At 42.8% G+C, this 22,762-nt stretch overlaps 2 pseudogenes; both read left to right on the top strand.

The window, feature by feature from the left end:
* Window positions 1–15,697: 15,697 nt before the first annotated feature.
* LOC139212132 (cytochrome P450 1B1 pseudogene) lies at window positions 15,698–18,339 on the top strand (annotated as a pseudogene).
* Window positions 18,340–19,726: 1,387 nt separating this feature from the next.
* On the top strand, window positions 19,727–22,531 carry LOC139212017 (cytochrome P450 1B1 pseudogene; annotated as a pseudogene).
* Window positions 22,532–22,762: the final 231 nt, after the last annotated feature.

The following is a 22,762-nucleotide window of genomic DNA, read 5'->3' as shown; positions in this document are numbered from 1 at the left end:
AATGCTGAAGAATTTACTACAAGGACTGATAAATCTGCTACTTTCATGCTGCAGAGTTGCAAAAACTTCCCAGGTAGAAAATGGGCTCTTGGTTTGGTAATTAAACAGCATCCACAGCATTAGCCTGCTTTAGTGACTGCAGTTTAAGTTCCTAATATCTCTAGTGTGATATGGAACCCTGAAAATAAGAACAATTTTCATGATTTCATTCAAAGTTTTCCATGCAAAACATTTTAATACCTGATGTGGACCAGAAGCATTTCAAATGTGAAGTGACATTTACAAAAGAAAAAAAAAAAAATTCATGTCAACTCACTTCCAAGCTGTATAAATCAAAAAGCTTGTTTTTTATTAACAATGCAAAATAATGACTTGACTTGGTGTAAGTGAAAGTTGGTTGTTATGACCAACCCACAGAGAATTGTCACTTTGCCATTTTCCTTCACACTATGGAACCTTTTTGCATCTTTCAGCTTGTTGTTTTGGCCTTTACAGCCTGCAGCTTTACTGTTTTGGTTCACTAACCACTGTTTCCTGCAACAGGAGCAGGTAGTTGTTACTGACTGGTTGATAAATGCAGAACACTTTTAGTAGTTAAATAATATTCTCTCAGCAGTTGGTGGAGACCAAAACTGAGCTAAAATGAAGCGAATGTTGGCTCTACTTGAATGCTACTGTTGCTTCATGTCTGAAAGATGTGTAAATATGCAACATGCAAAGTTTGCCAGCAACTTCACCATTTCAACTCAAGGCTAAAATATGTCAGCTTATTTCCAGTGAAAAAAATCAATTAACATAGGCTTAAAGTTAGTTGCAAAGTTTTTTTCTTTCTGGTGTTAAATCAGAAGATGTGGAAGAAGAGAGTGATGTTTTTATGTCTCAATAGTTCTCATGTACATGTGAAAACATGTGCATACTGTATATGTGCATCCTAAGCCCACAGGGATCTGATTTCAGTTAAGCTACAGTGTTGCCCAAGCGTGATAAACTCTGAGTGTTTCCTCTGTCTAACTCTGTAGGGAGCCCTTAATCACCCCTTTAGTGCTTCCCTGCTCGCATCCAAGTGTGAGAATATATTCTTCTGTGTATATAAATGAACTAAGATCACATGAGGAGCCAAATGCGGAAAGCATCCACTCTCGTGCCAATCCTAATCAAATCTTGTTTGTATCTGTGTGTTAGCATTTGGGTTAGTGGCGGTTTAATGTGAGGGACCACCAGAAAAGTTTGTTTCCTGGAGCAGCAGAGGAAGGTTGCTTTTTCATCTCCTCCATGGCTCATTTTTAATGTTTCTTGTTTGTCATTTAAGGCACTCTCAGAACATAAGGATGTGGCTCTTCTAAGTGATTCGTGTATTGTCCCAATATGTGGTCCAGCTCTTTCACAAAATGGTATTGGACAAACCGCATAATTTAGGCTTGATGAGTGTTCATTTGGAAAAAAATAAATCTTCTTAACATGCTCCTTTGAATGTGTCCTTTAAATACATGCAATGAAAGATGGGGTTTTAAAACTGTGATGCAGCAGTCGGTCAGTAATAACATGTTTAAAAATCATCATGTGAAAATTTCACAACTCCGTGCCGGGAATATTGGGACTCGAGAGACCAAAGAGCAGCGGTGCTCCGAGGGCTCTTTCCTGTTCCGCAGCTCCTCGTTAGAGACCAGTGTCTGTGTTTACAGCCAAAGCATGACTCCCAGCTTCCAGAGCCAGACAGCACCAAGTGATTCCATCCCAGCAGAGGTATCGACTGAAGCGGTGGCAGAGGTTAATCTGGAACATACTTGCGACTATGTCCGGCTGTGTTATCGTGCTGTCCCGACATCCTGCTTGATTTATGGGCCCCATCTTGCTGCCGTTCGGCATGTCTCTTCTCTTAAAGGATTAGTGCGAAGTGACATCAGCTGAAGTTACCTGCCTCTCTGTTTATGTCCATGCTCATAATTTTCATAAAGGTCTGTGTGTTGATGTGTCCCGTATGTATTTGTGTATGTGTGTGTACTTTAACTGTAATAACTCAAATGTGAATTATTTCCCACACCTCTGCTTTCCTACAGTGCTATCTTCTGGTCTCATTAAGCTGTGGTGTTGAGCTAATGATACTCTACTAAACACTGTGGAGAGTAAAATCAACATAACCCGTGAAACTCAGTGTGCATCCAGAGAATTAGGACCACATGTGCTTACATGCATGCCTTCTCTCAGTGTTTTTACTTATTTTGTTATTGTAAAATGTATAATACCCTAAGGCCTTTGCATGGGGACTGCTCGTGTGCCTGCTGCTAGACTTCCATCGGTGGGCAATAAGAGGCAACTCAAGGCTCAGTGCAGGGGTAGTACGCAGGTGACTGGAGTTTGCATCCCTTCAAGGACCTACAATGAATCTTTGTGCTTTACTTCACTGTAATCATGGTCCTCCCCCAACAGTAAACAAGGATTTTAGTTGTCTAACCGTAACCATATTTTATTTGCCATAACCACAGTTTTTTCTTAACCTTAACCAAACTGAAATCCCCATTTCCAGATCTTGCAGAAAGGAATGTTGGCATATTATACAGTAAAGTTTACAGGGTTGACCCATAAAGATGTTCTCGTTGATTAAAACAGTGAGTTGATTTGGGCTGATAGAATCAGAGCACTCAACCATGTCCTGGCACTGGACCACACTGGATGTGTCAAGCCCTGGCCAAAATACCCATGCCAGATATAGATCAGGTTCTGGACTGGGCGCTTGGGACAATATAGGCTGAATCAGCTCTAGTTGACAGCACTTTTCCACCTTTGGAATGGTATCCGCCTTGATTCTGGTGCATTATTCATCACTGGTTTTAGACTGGAAATGAGCTGCTGAGTCAAGATGTTTTGCTATGTGGGAAACATTAGATCATCTGTAGAGGTAAATCTCCTCCACAGATTTTGTGTACATTTTTCTGTTTTTTTTGTGTGTGTAAGACTATATCCTCTGCTTTCTTTCATAGCCTTTGTAGCTTCACATAATTTCAATGGACGTATAAATGGCATAGGTTTATCAATTAAAGCATTTCTAAATGCTAATTTTACGATTAAAATTAGCTTGTTCATTAATTCATTAACTTCTTGGGCTTTACTTCTACCACTTATGCAGGGCAAGTTACGCAAGAGTTTTAAAAAAGAAGTTGGAGTGAAGTTTTAAATGAGGACTTGTCTAAACCCTTCCCTTGCTTCCCTCTCCAATAGACAATAGAGGAAATGTGGCAGGATAGAGTTTGTGCAGAAACATGAATGTTAGCGTGAGCATTTGTTGGGAACAAATGAAATCTCTGAACACTGCCACCATCAACCTGCTCCCTTTTCTGCGGGACTCTTTGTGAATGGCATCTGGGACAGTAAACTCTGAGTGACCTGCCTGTGCATGCCATTCCTTACACTGGGGCATGGTTCCCTTTGACCAGGCAGAGATGTCACACATTCAAATATACCAGCCACACATTACCACACACACGCAAAACACAGAGCTCTTTCAGCTGCTCATCCTACCGCCCTGCCCTCAGACTCCACACACACACACACACACACACACACACACACACACACGCCATTGCTCCACTCTTAGAAGACCCCTCCCCGAGCGTGGTCAAAATGTGCCTTTCACACGGGCGACTGGCCAAAGCAAATAAACCAGCCACATGCCAACTAACGAGGGCATGAACAGGGTCAGAGGGGGGGCTCACCGGGAGGTGCCAGGAGTGACAGAGGGAGGGACATGGTCACGCAAAGAAAACAAGCCCAGCAAGAGCGAACCAGCCTTCTCACGCAGGGGCCCAGACATGTGTCTTGTCATGCAACAGCCACCCCATCAACCCAAATTAGGGCTGACGGAGGTAATAAAGCGCAGGAGCAAAGGAGGAGAAAGAGAGGAGAGGGGCAATCCTCTCCTTCTCCTCAGAGAGAGTAAAAGTGAGAGGGAGGATATATTGTTCACCTTTTAGCATCTTAGAAAACAGCTCCGGTGACCTCAGCCTGCCTCGGAGTGTCAGACTGTCCGCATGATGAAGCCTCAGCAGTCAGATCTGACTCACACACACCATGTCCTCAGTTGACCTTCATTGAAAAGCAACCTTAAGGAGCACAGGGATCTGTCTCCTGAACTACACCTTTCTCCAAACTGTTGCACATTATCTTCACTATCAAACAATCTACCTACCGGCGTCACAAACTTGTAGGAGAAAACACAAGAAGCCCAAACTGACAAATCACCTTTCTAGCAGTCCCCATGTGGCATCAGCCGCTGTAGCCATTACATGCAGTTACATTTTTGTACCTTTCCTACTTTAAAGTCTTTAAAGGAATTTCCGCCCATCCTTGTATTTTCTGTGTGGACAGCTTGCCAATGTAAGACTAATACACGGATGTGCCCAAGCATGGATGGGGACACCTACTCTCTCCACCTCTCTAAAACCTCTTTAGAGCTGTTGTAGAGAATCTAGGGTCATAAGTTCACTCAGTTGCATGTTATGAGACTGTGGGAGGAGACCAAAAGGACACGAAGAGGCAAAACTCACACAGAGAGATCATGCGAACTCCATACAGAAAGGACTCAGGCTGAGATTCAAAGACAAGCCCTCTTGCTTTTTGGGCTGATGTGAAAACCACTGAGCAATCATGCCAGACAGAATTTCATAAATAATACATGCGATACCATTTAGAAGAGATAATGTTGAGAGAGAGAGAGATGATGTGAAAACGTGATCCATTTTCCATGATCATAGCGAGATAAAACCCTCTATCCATGGATGTCTTCAGTTTGGAAACAAATACAAACATCAGAGAGGGAGGACATCATTGATGAGGCCAGCTTCCTTCCACTGAGAGGCAGCCCCTCTGATGGTCTGAGGAGGAATATGTCAGCTACTATAGGTGGTCTGTGCCAGATGTGAGGTATAGGGTGCCTCTTGGCCTCTGAGTGAGCATATGGAATACATTGTGCATGAGGGACTCCTCCGAGACTGTTCTCTCTTAAGCTATTTGGGTTGTGAGGCAGCCCCCGCTTTTCCCTACAGAAACTGTGGGATTTAGACATGTATCACCTTCAGCGGAGGGTCCGACAAGGAGAAGGGGGCAGCAGAGCATGTAGGGGGGGGGCGGGATAAGGTCAAACTTTAAGGCTGTTTTTGTCTAGGTCTGCCTCTATGGGAAGCCTGTGGATGGTAGGACTTATGTCTCAAGTTACACCATTCATAAAGTTATCTGTAGGCCTACACTCAACAGAACACATGTTGTGAATGTTACTTAGTATTAAAAGCTTTATTACATGACCTCTTTATTTGGCCATATCTGTAATTTTCACATGGGCTTCAGCCTTCACATCTGCCTCAAATGCAGCTCCTCCCTGAGGTTCTTATAATAATGTCTATGAATTACCAAAGCGTATCGAATGGGGAGCAAAAGGGATATCATCCCATATGAAATGCAGGGCCAGCGTCGATCTTCATTGCACATGTCTGTGAAATTGTTCCCAAACAAAGACAGAGCGCCACTCACTCCATTGTTACCCACAGGGCTTGTTTAAAACATCATAAAAAAACCACCATGGCCTGCCCATTGAACTTTTCCGGCGTCTGTTCTGCAAATTAACAGGAATCTGACAAACTCTTCTGAGAATTAGGACTTCGTCACGCTCTCTACTGATACTTTACTACCGCCTCCTTCCCCTCTGTCCACTCCACTCAACAAAGAGGTAGAACAGATGAGAGGATGAGAAAGGTGTAAAACATACACATGGAGCGCAGTGTTCCACTTTTTAAATGATCACCAGCAGATCATCTTTGGCAGTGTCACTTCAGACATTCTCTCCTCGAACAATAGGACTGCTAATGGCTATTAGTCTGCTAACAGCTATGTGTTTACATTCCCCCATAAATGACTGTAGCACTGAAAAGAACACGCCTTATATAGACAAAATCCACAGAGTGTAGCTTTTGAACTGGTCCCTTACCTAAACAGAGGAGATGGCTGAGATACAATCACCGAAAATGTATTTTTCTCTCCTGCATGAAATCCCTCAGGCAGACTATATATTAAAGGGAAGGCTGGATGGTATAGGAGCTTCAATCTTCCTGGCAGTCCGTGTCACACAAACAGCATGTGTCTATGTGTAAGCGGACGACTGCTTTAAAGCATCTTTTAGGTCTGATTGCATTGCATAAATACATATACTTGAGTATGGATGCCTGTGCAGCTTGTTTCAGCCAAATAGTTGAACAGGTCGGTGGTTTCAGGTTATTTCCACATGGGCCGGGCCACAGGGTGCGCTGCAGTCCGACAGAGAGGATGAGGTGGACTACAGTGCAGCTGGGACTCGAAAACATGCCAGAGCGAAATAAAGCCTGGAAACTGAGAGATGATTTTGTATCAAGCGATGCTATACAATACATTTGTTACAGAAAGTGCATTTCGTGAGTAAATACAGTTCTTGGTCTTTTGTCAGATGTCAGTCCTCATTTCTCATGCCAACTTTACTGTGATTGCTTTTCTAATTCAAACAAAAGAGTGTAGTATAACTGTATTGATCTAACTAGTAAGCAGCAACAAAGCCCCAAAAACAAAGCAGGACATTGGAAATTTCTGGGATTACTTTGTTACAGAGGATGTTGTTTTATATTGTTAGTAGTAGTCAATGCAAAACATCAAGAGAACAAATGATCATAAGGGCAGACAACTTCATAAAAGAAGTCCCTTTAGAGCCCCACTGTGCTGTCCAACTGCTCTCCGACGCAGAGAAGCTCTGACCCTTGGAAACGTGAGGCGGCCACGGCCATCTGTCACCTAAAGTCAAGTATGACAACTCTCACTTTTGAAGAGCACCAGAGGGCAAGAGGCCACTGCAGTTGCGTCATCTCCGAGGGATCACGCTGTTATTTTACATCAGCTCGCTCTGAGAGCTGCAATCACTCTTTCTGTACTCGTGGTGAGAAGTATAAACACTTGAGAGGCTTATTAGAGAGATCTCCGCTCCTCAAGCAGCAGCGAGGAGAGTGGTGAATGTCTGCAGTTCATATGAGAGACTCAGTTGGTAAGTGAGGGCTGAAACTGAACCAATAAACTGAACTCTGATAACTGATTTGACAACCATTGAAAGTTTCACGAACAGTTTTCCTCCTCGCTGAATCCATACCAATCACAGACGAGGCAGCGTAGATAAGTAGAAACAGGTGAGTTGCTCAAAAATCTTCTGAAAAAACTAAAATGTCAATCAAGCAAAAGGAGCTGCAGCAGTGTCAGGAAGATGGCCTTAGCTGTGCATTCAGTGTATTTCTAAAATTACGGTCACAGTGCAGAAAAATGTGCCCAGCTGTGATGTTTTTTTTTAAGAAATTCAAGTGAATTCTCTGATCTTGGTAAAGATTCTGTTTGTCAGTAATTGCTTCACAATTTAGAATTCCAGATATGCTGGGCTGTGGTGTGCAAATGGGGCGTGTGGTAAAGCACACAAGCCCAACACAAGGCCACACACACACACTTGTTTCACACTATCCTCTATAGGACAGCTCTGCTTGTTTCTAGTTCAGCACACAATGACTTTCACAGAAGTGAAGTCACACAGAAGTGTTTTTCCAGGTATGGATTTCTGATTTGAACACAAAGATTATTATCTTTATATTCTTGGTATATTTAATTCTTTGCCATCTATCAGTGCTTTTTCATAGTAAGAATTGACTGAACCACAAAGAAAGCAATTTTTCCTCCACAATATTGCAATTTAATTACAGCAGTGAGAGTACAGCAGTGCCCCTCAGGGCCCTGGACAGTGGATGAACTCTGCTCTCTGAGGTCTCTGTCCCACTGTGGCGATACGATCAGCTCATCTGCAGAATTGGAGCAGTGAAGGGGGGTAACCTGACCGCTCGCTGACCCGGCTTCATTTTCAGGATACTAAAATGCACCAAGCTGCTCAAGCGGAACATATGGAGGTGCAAAAGAGAGGGAATCACGGAACATTATCCGCCCAATTACACAATGAGAAGAGCAACCCGCTGGTAGTATGTATACTGCACGTAATGTTCAGTGTGCCCGTGGCTGAGCCACTGGCCCTGATCAGACCAGCTCAGCCTCCCCACCCGCAGGGATCCCAGCCCGGGATGGTCTGACTCAAAAACAGGCGGACACAAAACAGCCCATAAATATGTGAGTCAGTAAAAAGTATGGAGAGGAGACGGGAGCATCCTGTGTCATGCCCAAAGAAAAAAATATGACTTCATGTCCTATCAAAGCAAACTGAGCAGATGCTATACAGATGATGTGATTTCTGGGATATTGAGAGACAAAATGCTTTCATGGTTAACCATCTCCAAGTTTAATGGATAGGGATGGAAGGACATTTAAAAGTTCTATCATGTATTGTGTTGCACTGAAATACCTGAACAGAGTATGTTCAGAAAGACTTGCGTATGAGTGCAAACACTTGAGAAATCTGAATAGTTGTATGGTCTGTGTACTTGATAGATACATTTAATACTTTCTGTAGTGAAATTTCACTAAAGCACATATTTAAATCTATTTTGACATTTTAAAGCTTTTTGGTAAATACTCAATAAATTGCATTAAATCTAATATATATTAAAAACATAGGATCTAATATGTCAGCATTTGGTTACGTTCTTATGACATCTACCAAGCAACAAACAAGACTGCTATCTTTCTTTTTTATGCTATCCCATGCATTTTCTACACTGCTCAATGCAGGAGACATAATAAGCCTGTAGGAATGCAGGTGTAGCAGCAACAAGTGGTGTCGGTTGGCACAGATATCCAAGCTAGAGGTGTTGCTGTCATACCAAACATGTTTGAGCTAATGACTAACATACTGTACATGCAAGTTATATACATATTATAAACATAGTACAGTTTAAATAGCACTGGATAATGACTAATGACAGCATGAGAGGAGTGAAACAGAGCGTGGAGAAAAGCAGACAGGTAGCAACGTTTCTGGAAAATCACTTTAAGAACTTTGTCCTAGAAAGACTGTAAAAGATCAGGAACGATAAACCCAGCAGCTTCCAAATATGCAAGTTTGGCCTTGCAGCCTGAGAAATCTTGATTCAGTAGACAAACTGCACAGTGAGTCTGGAGTCTCGATCTTTCTGCTGCTGTCCTGCTACTTTTAACTCATCTATCCAAATCATTGGTAACTGAACTTCTCTTAAAACTAACTCTTAAAACCTTTGCAAACTTACAAACTATCACTAAAGTATGTTTAAAAGCTTCTGTCTTCTTTTACATTATCTTCTGTATGTTTATATTGCTTTTTAAGTTTCATTTAGTCTTTAGTAAAAATGAAAAAGTGCTTTTTGACCAATTCTCATAAAGTGGCAGCAATGTTCAGAAAGAGGCTGTCAGTGTTAAATCCAGGTATAAAATTAAATTCAAGAGGACCCACCACACAATAACTGGAATAGCTTGAGAAAACATTACTTTTCAAGGTGGAGTTCAACTTTAATTTTCTTTTTAATGACCCTAAAGACAGTTTCTTTACAAAGTCATCCACGCGCCGCAAAGCCAGTAAGAAATTCAGAGAAAGTAGAACTCCAGCAGTTAATGATTGATAGTATAACTGTGGCTGCCTTATGATAGCATTACTCAGCGGAAGAGGATTGAAGCAGATAAATTTTAGGTGATTAAGAATTAAAAGTATCCTCTAAAAATATCACTTGAAATGAAACTTAATAATTAGGTCTTTGTACACTCTTTATGCACCTTGGAAACACTTTAATCCTTTCATAGTGGCATTGTGAGACTGCAACACCAAGGCTGCCACATTTTCTAAGACAGGTTCTCTCATTTTTTCCAAACTATAAAGAAATTTGGATAAAAACAGTATAAAACACAGAATGTCATGATACACAGTCCACATCATTTTGCAAAAGTACATGGATGACTGAACAAGAAAGCACAGGAGAAGAGTGAAAGTTCAAAGTGAGAATCTGAGAGGCCTGTCAGAGGAAAAGTTCAGAATAATATCCAGATTTGGCTCAACTCAAGTGTCAGTTAACGCTGTCTCCCTGCTCTTTCAAACCTTTACCTGGCTTCCTTTAAAGTATTAGGCATCTAAATTCATGCAGTTTTTTCATGGGACAGAAGGTTGGAAATGTGTCCTACCAGCTTCTCAGTCTGTCTTTGATGAGCTCACAGACTCGGGGTCATCTGGAAGCCATTTCTTCTTGTGCTTTCTCCCTCGTCTCATTTTAATCTCTCAGCGCTGGCCCCCCCCCTACCCCCCTACCCCCACCCTCCCGTCCTGCTCCCTGGGGAAGCTGGAGTTCAGTGGCCGTGCTCCGCGCACGCCAAGCCGGCATGGCACGCAAGTTCATCCCCGCTCCGCTCCCCTAGCACGCAAAAACTCTACGGGATTAGAAACAAATATTCCTATACTGTACATAATACATGGCTCCTGTCCTGGGTGCCACACTAAGTGAAGATCTATCACGCAGCCTGCACGCAGCGAAGAGGAAAACAGTCCAGGAGAAGAGAAAAACTAGTATATTATCCTAATAAGTTGCTATATTAACAATAAAAGAACTTAGGGTGCAGTTTGTTTGTTATGATGGAACTGGATTTTCTCAATGAATTTAGTGCAAACTCTTCCTATAGTTTTGTTTTGATACTTTGATACAACTCTGATTCCTCAGGATGTTGGAAGAAATGACTGTTCCCAATTTGCTAAACGTCGACAACCCTGGATAATGATTTTACATTAACGTCTCCCTTGCGATGAGCGCCTCAACTTCATGCAGTTTTTAAAGCATGGAAAACACTGTATGTAGCGTTGGGTGGTCACCAGACTGAATCAAACTCCTAACCTTGAAGATATGGCTGCAATGTAGTACAGCACCACATGAAAGTGCTCTACGTGTGAGGAGAATATCGAGCTAAAGCTGCAAATCATAGTTATGGGATGGGTCCAAGTCCATGTTTTTGTCGTTCAACCAAATACATTAAATCATTATAGCAAAGTATTCTCCAGAAGTAGTGCTCTCCTCTTTTATGTGGGCTGTTAGATATTTCCTATGGCTTCACATCTTTCAGCCCAGCAGGTCTAACACAACGGAGCCATCAAAGATAACCAGGTTCCTCTGAATGCCGTTTTCTTTAATTCACTCCAAGTCTAAATGTACACATGACACTGGACCTGCTGTGATGCTGTAACTCTCCCCATCAGGCTGCCTGGGCCTCGACGTGAATGTTGTGAAAGAGAATTTTTGGACAAGTGAAGCCCTGGAGGTTTTGACAAGAACACGAAGAGGGAATTGAATTCTCAATAATTCAATCTGGGTTAATGTGCTGGGGGGTTCATTGTGCTGCATGTGGTGAAATGTACTGTATGTAACACAATACACACAGAGTGATCATAGCCTACACATTTTATTTATTTATTTTTTACTCAGGTTTTTTTTTTTTTTCTTGCACCAAATATGGATTTGGGCCATGATTTATTCTAAGCATGAATTTCAACTTTTTTGAAAATGATGATTTTTAACTCTATAATTCTAATAACCATTTTGATGCTGCTATAGAAGAATATGTTAGATAACAGCATTCGGACTCATATTTATGGCCAACTGATGAGTGTAAGTCCATCATTCTCTCTCCTTTTGGTCTCCACCAACCAAATATCATTATTATCTCTACACACTGCCTTATGTCTACCTGCTAGTCACAAACTTTGTCCACTGTTTGGTGCTTTCCAGGCTGCGCACAGTGGATCTGGCTGAGTTCGTGATGCTGCTGAAAAAGGTGCTGACATGAGCGGTGAGACTGAACCAAAACTGTACATTTCTGAGGGGCCGGAAAACCAAAATAATGAGCTGAAAGACATTACAACAAAGGAACTTCGGCATTAGCCAGGTGATAATTCTCAACATGTGTGATGCCTTTCGCGTCAAACAAAGCAATTCATCCATTGTTAATATAAAAATGTTGATGAAAAAAGTGATATCAATACTTTCTAATATTCTCAGACTCGGATCGACCTTTAAAAGCAAAGGCGTCAACAAACTGAATGTGTCTCCTTCTCACCTTTTAGTATAATTAACACCATGTGAAACAATGTCCTCTCCGAAGGGCTGAACTCAAGAGTGTAGAGTTGAAATGTATCATTTCTGAGTGTATATGTGAAAATACTGCTTACATACACCACTTTAACCACCAGGCCATTTGATATCCCAGGCCTATTGAAGTGAATTGTGCCTTTGCTTGTCTTTTCTCAGCAGCAGCGACAATTTTTCCAAGTATCTCTCTTTCCCCGTATTGCGGTCTGGCAAGCGAAAACCCTCTCATTTCAAACATCACCATCTCAAACTAGCAATGTCCGGTGGTTACCTCCTGGCCGCCTGAGATGGCTCTGGCCCAGAGGATGTTTTTGTTGGTCTGTTTACCAGTTTGTCAGGTTGTTTTTGGCAGCAGCGTTTTCAGTCTTGACTCACCTTTGTTCTCTCAAGAAAAGGATTAAAAAACTAAATCTTCACTCAAATTCCTGCATTCTTGCTGCTCTTCCCTTTCCCAAATCCCACGGGCTCCCCAACTGCCTGTTGGACCCCTGGCTTTCCTCTCCCTGCTGCCCTCCCCCCTCCTCACGCCCCAAACCCCTACCCTTCCCTCTTCCTTCCTCCCTGTTGGTGCTGTGCGTGACAGTAGCTCACTGAGAAGTGGAAATGAGACTAGTAAACAATGATTAGCTCCAGAGCCAGGGCAGCCTGGTCTACCATTGGTCCTCTCTCCACACAGCGAGCGCCCACCCGCCAGCACATGACAAGCAGCGGCGTATAGACCCCATCCCCGCCTCCACCTCCACCCCCCAGCCCCAAACCCCCTCCGACCCCCCCCCCCCCCAGCCAGAGTCAAGGCAGGGTCAGGGCCAACCTTTCACAGCCAGGTTACAAGGGGTAATCACAGGCAAACACAGCAGCCACACGCAAAACGCACACACGACACCCCCCCAACCTCCAACAGGGGCCTCCACTCACTCCCACACACATACACACAAACGACAACCCCCCCCTTTCCCTCCCGCCACCCAACCGCCCCCTTCCTCAGCCACAAACCTGGCTCTGATTAGCGTGATGGGGATGCAAGTGGCCACATGTGTATGAGGAGCAGACTTAGGCAAGGAGGAGGTGGAGGTAGCGGTGGTGGAGGTGGAGGGGGGGATTCCCCCTATAGGAATAAAGGAGAGAAGAAACAGTCATCCCCAGTGCAGGCAGTGTATTCGAAGACATTGCTATGTCTCTGGTTAACCGAGGAATCATTCTGGAGGCTTTGGTGCTCGGCCACACCGCATTTCTCAAGACAAACAGCTCTCAGGCAGAAGTCTGAACCAGCAAAACTCTCGACATTTCTAAGAGGCTGTTTAAGGACCATTATTGTGAAAGAACAACACATAACACATAATTACACTTTAAGTTACTTTTAGTGTTGCCTTTCTGTTCGCTTTCGTAATTAAAGCATGCTGTGACTTATTATTTATCAGTTTATTAAATCAGAAGTTGTCGTGCATCACAATTTGGGAGTGTAAGGTTGGATTGCAAAAGTGTAATTTAATTTAAAAAAAGAAGAAGAAGCTTTTTATTGTCAATAGATATGTTGAAGCAGGGAAACGTTCCACTCACTTAATCCACTGTCACAGAAGCACTTAAACTTTATGATGGAATATGCAGACGGTGCAAGGTTAACGTTCTGTTGACTGATGGCATGTGTGTGCTGCAGATATAACAATCCACTCTCCACTCTGCACGTCTTCATCATTTGTCTTACATCTGATATTTTTAAAAAGTCAATCAAATATCATTTTCAACACTTCAACCATCGTCCCCCCCATCCCTCACCCTCCTCCTCCTCCTCCTCCTGCTGATAATGACTGACTGTGCTTGTGTGGTAGTGAAGTTTCTGTCCCTCTGACTTTGTGCCTTGCTTCGGAAATGTTTTAGTACGTTCAATTAGGGTCATTACCTCCCTGCAATAATAAACTTCACAGTCGGTGGGAAAACAAGAAACAAATTTTGTCCTCCTCACAGAGCAGGGAAATGTTCTGCCTCGGGAAATCACATCATTTCAAACTGAGGGTCTAATAGAATCAACAGAACAAAGATTTCCTGAAGTCTTTCTACTTTTCTACTTATCATGAATGCCACAGACGGACATCTATCCATCTGTCTGTCCGTCTATTTAACTATTTATCTATCCTAATTCTGTGACTTTAAACACACAGCTTGTGATTTTTATATATATACATATACAGTATATATACACAATATTTGGTCTCAGATTTTGGTTTGTTTGTCCCCATATCAGTGTGATTTTTCTTTCTTCCTCCTGAACTCCTCCATATTTCTTGGAGCCATGGCTGAACTGAGAGGAGAAGCACCTTTTTTTGGGGGGGGGGGGGGCACATTAACTTTACTGTGGTATGATGTATACCCATGAAATTGTGCAGTTTATGTGCTGGAAAAAAACTTGATGTAGCAAAGTCAGGTATAAATATTTAATGGCTTCGGGTTGGGTTGTCCAGAGTGAGTGTTTTGTGCTCATTTGTTGTGTAACATTTTGTTGTGCCACCCTCAGATGCTGAAGTGAAAAAATAAGCCTGCCTGAAAATAGAATTTCAAAAAATAGATGATTGCAATATTTCTATAGGAATCACAACTTTGGTGTTGATTTTGATATAGGGATTCATGGGATGTGACTTCCCTTTTTAAGACCGTATAAGCTGCAAGTGCAAATCTTTAAGTCTTAAAACAATTGTATGATCTTCCCTGTTAATTCTAAAGCTTAGAAATAAATTACACAGCTTAACCAACTCAACTAAACGTGTAAGTCCAGTAGAAACGCGGGAGCCTGTGGAGCCGGTCTGTGTGGTGCGCACTTTCTCTGACTGTCTTTGGCACTAATGGCACTTTTACGCAAAATGATCCCTTGCTGCGCCGAACCTGCAGGACTTTTGGAATCAGAGGGAAACGCAATAAAATGACATCGCAGTCTTTTGAACTCACTGAATTACAGATAAAACATATATTTGAGGATTAAATAAACGTTGCTGCATACAGATTATATCTGCCTCCAACTTCTCTGACAGAGGACGCACTTAACGGGTGAACTGCTTAAGCATGCAAACTAAGTTTTACGCGGAGCAAAATAAAGACTAATTGACTGAATAAATAATTGCACATTGACGTCGCTGAAATTATAATTACCTTGCATAGATTTAGCACAAATTTAATGAAAGTATAAACTCAGTCTAGAGTTGGACAAACCGTATGCAAACACTTTTTAATAGCCAGAGTGCGTCCGCTGAGTCTTCTGCAGCCAGAAAATAAATCAAGTTAGAAAGATACACTTTGAAACGTGCAAACTCTGCCAGTCCTCCAATTAGTGAGACAAATTGGCTCGACACGTTTCCTACTGAATCGGTCACCAGTTGCTGAGTCTTTTTTTTTTTTCCTGCAGCAGCGGACGGTTCGTTCACGCCGCACGCTCACGGTGTCCCTCGACGCTCACAAGCGCACGCCTCCAACTGCGACCAGAGAGACAGAGATGATATAGTGGGGTCTGCAGGGCTACCACAATGGGAGGAGTATGAAAGTTACCCTGAGCCCTGCCCACCAAGTGAAAAACATATAAGAAGCTGGAGAGAAGCAAAAAGCAGCCACATAAGTCTTAAATCTTGATGAAAAGGCAGACTTAAGAGCAAAAACTTCACCCTAAATCACTTCTTTTATCAGATATTTGAGGTTTTCATCAGGATGACCTCACTGGCATTTCATTAATATCAAATATTTTTCTCATGTGATATGGATATACAAGAGCTTTAGTGATTTTTTTCCCCCCCAAAAAAATACAACTATTTAACAGACTGAAGATTTTTCTTTTTTTGAGGAACAAGTGTGCAGAGAAGTTGTCACAATGGCACTGGACGCAGAGTTTGGGGTGAAGGGCAGCAGCATCATCAGGGAGTGGAGTGGACAGGTCCAGCCTGCTCTGGTTGCCTCCTTCGTTTTCCTCTTCTGCCTGGAAGCCTGTCTGTGGGTCAGGAACCTCAGGCTCAAGAGAAGACTGCCGGGACCCTTCGCCTGGCCCGTGGTGGGAAACGCCATGCAGCTGGGCCAGATGCCTCACATCACCTTCACCAAGCTCGCCAAAAAATACGGCAACGTGTACCAGATACGGCTGGGCTGCAGTGACATTGTGGTTCTGAATGGAGACAGGGCGATACGTCAGGCTCTGATAGAGCACAGCACAGAGTTTGCAGGCAGACCAAACTTTGTCTCTTTCCAGATGATCTCTGGAGGCAGGAGTATGACATTTACTAATTACAGCAAACAGTGGAAAGTGCACAGGAAAATAGCCCAGTCCAGCCTCAGAGCTTTTTCCTCTGCAAACAGTCAGACCAAAAAAGCCTTTGAGCAACATATTACAGGCGAGGCCATGGATCTGGTGCAGGTATTTCTGCGCCACAGCACTGATGGACGATATTTTAACCCTGCTCATGAATTTACAGTAGCTGCTGCTAACATCATGTGCGCTCTCTGCTTTGGCCGGCGATACGGACACGAGGACCTAGAGTTCAGGAACCTGTTAAAAAAGGTGGACAAGTTTGGCGAGACGGTAGGCGCAGGTAGCTTGGTAGATGTCATGCCCTGGCTTCAGTCTTTCCCCAACCCTGTCCGCAGCGTCTATGAAAACTTCAAAAACCTCAATGAGGAGTTTTTCGCCTTTGTGACACATAAAGTGGTGCAGCATAGAGAGTCCTTCGACCCCGACGTGACCCGGGACATGAGCGACGCCATCATCAATGTGATTGAGCGTGGAAAGGACAGCGGACTGACCAAAGAGTTTGTTGAAGCAACAGTCTCAGATCTAATTGGAGCAGGTCAAGACACAATGTCAACTGTCATGCAATGGATCTTCCTGCTCCTGGTTAAATACCCAGACATACAGGCCAAACTGCAGGAGCTCATAGACAAAGTAGTAGGCCAAGACAGACTGCCATCAATTGAGGACCGAAGCAGCCTGGCATACCTGGATGCCTTCATCTACGAGACCATGCGCTACACCAGCTTCGTCCCCCTCACCATCCCACACTCCACGACCTCAGACGTCACTATCGAAGGTCTCCACATCCCGAAAGACACAGTGGTCTTTATCAATCAGTGGTCTGTCAACCATGACCCCCTGAAGTGGAGGGACCCTCACATTTTTGACCCTGCGCGATTCCTCGACGGAAATGGGGCCCTCGAGAAGGACATAGCCAACAATGTCATGATCTTTTCGACGGGTAAAAGACGCTGTATCGGCGACCAGATCGCCAAGGTGGAGGTGTTTTTGTTCACAGCCATCTTGCTGCACCAGTGTAGCTTTGAGAGCGACCCCTCTGAGCCCCTGACTCTTGACTGCTCCTACGGGCTCACGCTGAAGCCTCTCCAATTCTGTGTCAGTGCCAAGCTCAGGGGAAAGCTGCTTGGCTTAGTTTCCCCGGCATGAACAGCATGTCCCAATACTGTGACTCAAGGCCAGCAAACCCTTTTTCCACCAATGATATTAAACAGTGAGTATCAACATACAGTACCTGCACTAAATCCCACTGTTGTAAGATTTTCATATTTAATAATGATATTTAACAGATATCCTAACACGGACTGTATTTGAACTATTGTTGGTGCAGGACTGAGAATTCAAAGATGTGATGTTAGCGACAGGTAGGATTCAAGGTTGTGTACTATTGGGATCAGGGCAAACATATGACATTTCTGCTTCACAAAAGACTCTATACTTGATCAGATTTTGTACATAATTCTGAGTTGTGTGCTTGTTTTACATCCACTATTGAGCATGTACATGTATGTATGTGTGCGTGCAGGAATTAGCTACTTTCCTTAAATGTCAATTTAAACTAATATAACTGTATATGAAATGCTTGTGAATGTTATAAAGTCAATTGTGACATGTAAGAATATATTTAACCTTTGCCACATAAAGCAGTTACGAGATATTTTTTTATAATTCATATTTCAGGTATGACAATAAATATAATGACGTTTAATGTATTTCACTATCTACTGTACTCAAAGCATATGAACACATTAAACCAAGAATACTGATTAAAGTGGGGGGAAAAAAAAGGCTGGCATGTTTGTGAAAGAGGAAGTCTTTCATCAAGGAGCATCCATCACAGTCTCGCGGATGAAGAGGAGACACTGCCATGAACCGTGAAGACTTCACAAACTATGTGCACCCAAGGGTTCAGTTTTACTGTACAGGCACTGCACGTACCCCACGCCAAACACACAAGTCTCACCAGCACAAAAAGAAGCACATGCGTAAACATTTCTTTCACTCATGAGGCTTTCTCAAAACCATTGTTTGTTTACAAAGTGACTTTTTCAAAGCTACAAGTCTGTCACTGCACTCTCTTTCAGCCTCTGCATTCAGGAACTGATGCTACAGTGCCCAAGGAACGTGTTTCTCTGTCTGTGTGGAGGCAACAAACTGAACTCAGTGAGCCTCGATGGTTTAAGCATTCCTCATGGAGGAGAATTTGTTGTCAACGTGTGATGGAAAAATAAGCTATATCTGAAATTAATAAAGAGAATTGTCAATGAGCAACGTGTCCTGTTTAATTGTCACTTTAGCTTTTAGAGATGAGCTGAACTAAAATCTCAAGCTAATCTAAAGCTGCTAAATTAAGTGTACATCTCCGGCTTTGAACTTTCTCACTCTCAAGGTGTCAGATATATGTCAGTAAAGTCATATTAGGCACCACCATTGTTAAGATGTCTGTTGTTATTCACTGTTATAAAAATAGAAACCTCTGGAGTACGTGACTTGTGGCTGAAAATCACTTAAACCATAGCTGAAGCTTTTTTTTTTTTTATGTTCTTCCTTTTGTTGCACAAGCACCCACAAAAGCAGATTTATAGCTAAACTCCTCTCATCTGAACTCTGTTTAAAACTGTTTTGATGTAGCCACAACTCTAACAGTTACATTATCTCAGTGACCTTTGTTTAAAGGGCCATTATGCCAACAATAACGTTGTATTTATATATTTTATGGAGCATAATAAATTGTGCTGTTTGTATCTGCTCAGTGTTTGGATCTGAAGCCCACCGCTTTCATGGTGATATCCCAGAGCCCTTTTCCCTGAATGGTTATAATTAACAGCTTAGCTGTAAATAACAGAAACCAAATCATGTTTTAAAATGGCCACGGAAAACCCATAGGAAAATGCAAACAGCAAAGTCATTTAACTCCAGCGGGGAAAAAAAAAAACAATCTCCAGCTTATTGTCCACAACTTAAAGTATATACCACCATGCAGACTGACTCCTCTCACATGCTACCAAATTTCATCCATTCAATCACTTTGCTTAAGTGTATAATTTTTTAAGATTAACACATTGATATTAGATATTTTGTGACAAATACCTTTTAGGCCACACGTGATATGTAGAGTTGTTTATCTTTTAAATGTGTCATGTAATCTCTGTTTTCTTTGGCGATGAAACCGTAAAGCTGTAGTTTTTGGCAACAAGGCCTATTAAGTAGCTGCTCTCCTTCTTCGTCATCCTGCAAGGGACGCTGCTGGCAGGAGGCCTGAGTGGGAATAGGACTAAGGTCTGCAGGCTGTGGTCAAAATGGGAGGGGAGAGATAATAAAAAACCTGAGTCGCTGAACCCTCCCACCATAGAGATACATATAAGTGAAGTGTTAAGGCTTGAACCTAATCGAGCTCTTCTCACACGCTTCAGTGGAGGAGAGGTGAGACAACATGTGAGTGCTGCTTTTTTGGATATGGTTATTACATATATGATTATAATATAGGGGAATATAGGGATGAGAAAACATGAAGAATTTGTATTTTAATGTATTTAAGATTGTCCAAAGAGGGACATCTTGAAATTGTTTCCCATTTTTTGTGAAAACTGCTTTTTTCATTGGATGCACGGGATTATAGACAAACTACAGGATAACACGATGGCTCAAATGGACGCAGAGTTTGGGGTGAAGGGCAGCAGCATCATCAGGGAGTGGAGTGGACAGGTCCAGCCTGCTCTGGTTGCCTCCTTCGTTTTCCTCTTCTGCCTGGAAGCCTGTCTGTGGGTCAGGAACCTCAGGCTCAAGAGAAGACTGCCGGGACCCTTCGCCTGGCCTGTGGTGGGAAACGCCATGCAGCTGGGCCAGATGCCCCATATCACCTTCGCAAAGCTCGCCAAAAAATACGGCAACGTGTACCAGATACGGCTGGGCTGCAGCGACATTGTGGTTCTGAATGGAGACAGGGCGATACGTCAGGCTCTGATAGAGCACAGCACAGAGTTTGCAGGCAGACCAAACTTTGTCTCTTTTCAGGCTGTCTCTGGAGGCAAAAGTATGACTTTCACCAATTACAGCAAACAGTGGAAGATGCACAGGAAAATTGCTCAATCAACGATCAGAGCATTCTCATCTGCCAACAGCCAGACCAAAAAAGCCTTTGAGCAGCAAATTGTGGCTGAAGCCACAGAGCTAGTTGAGATTTTCCTTAAACTCAGTGCTCAGAGCCAGCATTTCAACCCTGCTCATGAACTGACAGTAGCTGCAGCTAATGTGATTTGTGCCTTGTGCTTTGGAAAACGTTATGGACATGATGATGTTGAGTTTAGAGCCTTGTTACAGAGGGTAGACAAGTTTGGACAGACAGTAGGAGCTGGAAGCTTGGTAGATGTGATGCCATGGCTACAGTCTTTCCCCAATCCAGTCCGCAGTATGTTTAAGAGCTTTAAAGACCTGAATCAAGAGTTCTTCGGGTTTGTTCGGAGCAAGGTGGAGGAGCACAGAGAGACATTTGATCCAGAGGTAACAAGGGATATGAGTGACGCCATTATTGGCGTGATTGACAAGGCCGACAGTGATAACGGACTCACCAAAGGCCACGCAGAGGGGACGGTGTCAGATCTAATAGGTGCAGGTCTGGATACTGTCTCCACAGCTCTTCACTGGATTCTCCTTCTGTTGGCTAAACACCCTGAAATACAAACCAAACTCCATGAGCTCATTGACAAGGTGGTGGGGCGCGACAGGCTGCCATGTGTGGAGGACAGAAGTAGCCTGGCATACCTGGACGCCTTTGTCTATGAAACCATGCGCTTCACCAGCTTTGTCCCCGTCACCATCCCCCACTCCACAACCTCAGACGTCACTATTGAAGGTCTCCGCATTCCCAAAGACACAGTGATCTTCATCAATCAGTGGTCCATCAATCATGACCCCCTGAAGTGGAAGGATCCACATATCTTCGACCCCTCTCGCTTCCTGGATGAAAAGGGCTCCCTAGACAAAGATCTCACTAACAGTGTCATGATCTTCTCAGCGGGGAAGAGAAGATGCATTGGTAACCAGATTGCCAAAGTTGAATTATTTTTGTTCTTTGCAATTCTACTCCACCAGTGTAGCTTTGAGAAATGTGCCAGTGAGGACCTGTCTTTAGACTGCTCCTATGGTTTAACACTGAAGCCTTTAGATTACAAGATCACAGCCAAACTCAGGGGGGAATTACTCATAGGCCAATGAAAAACAGCTGGAAACAATGGGTTCTCCAATTGAAGAAAGGTACGTGTTCTAAAATAAATTTTTATGCCATCCATCAGAGAGGATCTTTATGTAAAAAGCTCTACTGAACCCCACAAATGCAAATGATAAGCTTTCTTACTTCTACTGACATTTTAAATTGCGATCAAAGACAAAACTGTTATTTCACCCTCTTACAAAAAGTTCTGCCACTTGATGTATTTATGAATAATTTGTGTATAGCAGTAAGCACCCCAGTAAATGACATTTAAAAGCATGTGAGTCAAATCTGAACTCAACAGCAATCCTCAACTGTAAAAAGCTGTGATTGAGAAAACCTAAAAATATCTGTACTGGCTCTGCTGCATGATGTAAGAAATAGAAAAAAGTGTAATGAAAGCTTTGATGTGGTTGCCCAAAACCGCAATTCATAATAAACCTTAGTTATGTATTGTTATTTATATGGGGGTATTTAGTGGAGTCGCCCTAAATTGCAATATAAACCGGTGGCAGTGAATACATTTCTCTTCAAGCATTTTGTTTTTTTTCACCAATGGGGTAAAATCATGTGCCAGCTGTGTGGTCTCAGCTGAATCCTCTGAACAATGATTCACCCAGACACTCATTTATCTTCATATGTATTGAAGTTTTTTCATTTTGAGCTTAATCCAAACGCAGTGTGCAAGTCATCTACATTCATGTACTCTTAAATCATGCATAATACTGTTGTAATCTGGTAATAGCTCATGTCACATGTTAATGTCATGACATGTCTAAAAGCCACACATTTAAACGTTGGTTATGCTGTCTTCTTCATTTAATACACACAATGCATCACTGTACAATATGATTTATTCGGCGTGCTATATTGTCTGAATAATAAGCTGTACAGAATAGCTAAACAATGTTTTCATAATAAATGTGACTAAGTGTGGTACTGTCTGTACTCTACAGTGTGACTCAAAGCATTGGATGTACAATAAACTTTTTCTATTGGTTTCTAACTGAACCTGTGGGATGCATCCGTCAGAGCAGCCAAAGTGTTGCAAATCACAGAGGCCAGAGAGGTCAAAGAGACAATAATAGATCCTGATGTCTGGTCTCGGTGTTGTTGTGAAAGATTAATATGGGTTACAGGCCATGCATGCTCTTGTCCTCCACCCTTTACAGTACAAGCAGGCTGTGACTC

The sequence above is a fragment of the Pempheris klunzingeri genome, chromosome 13 (assembly GCF_042242105.1).
Source record: "Pempheris klunzingeri isolate RE-2024b chromosome 13, fPemKlu1.hap1, whole genome shotgun sequence".
Lineage (NCBI taxonomy): Eukaryota > Metazoa > Chordata > Actinopteri > Acropomatiformes > Pempheridae > Pempheris > Pempheris klunzingeri.
The sequence above is the reverse complement of the archived record's forward strand: the minus strand, read 5'-3'. Positions and strand labels throughout refer to the sequence as shown.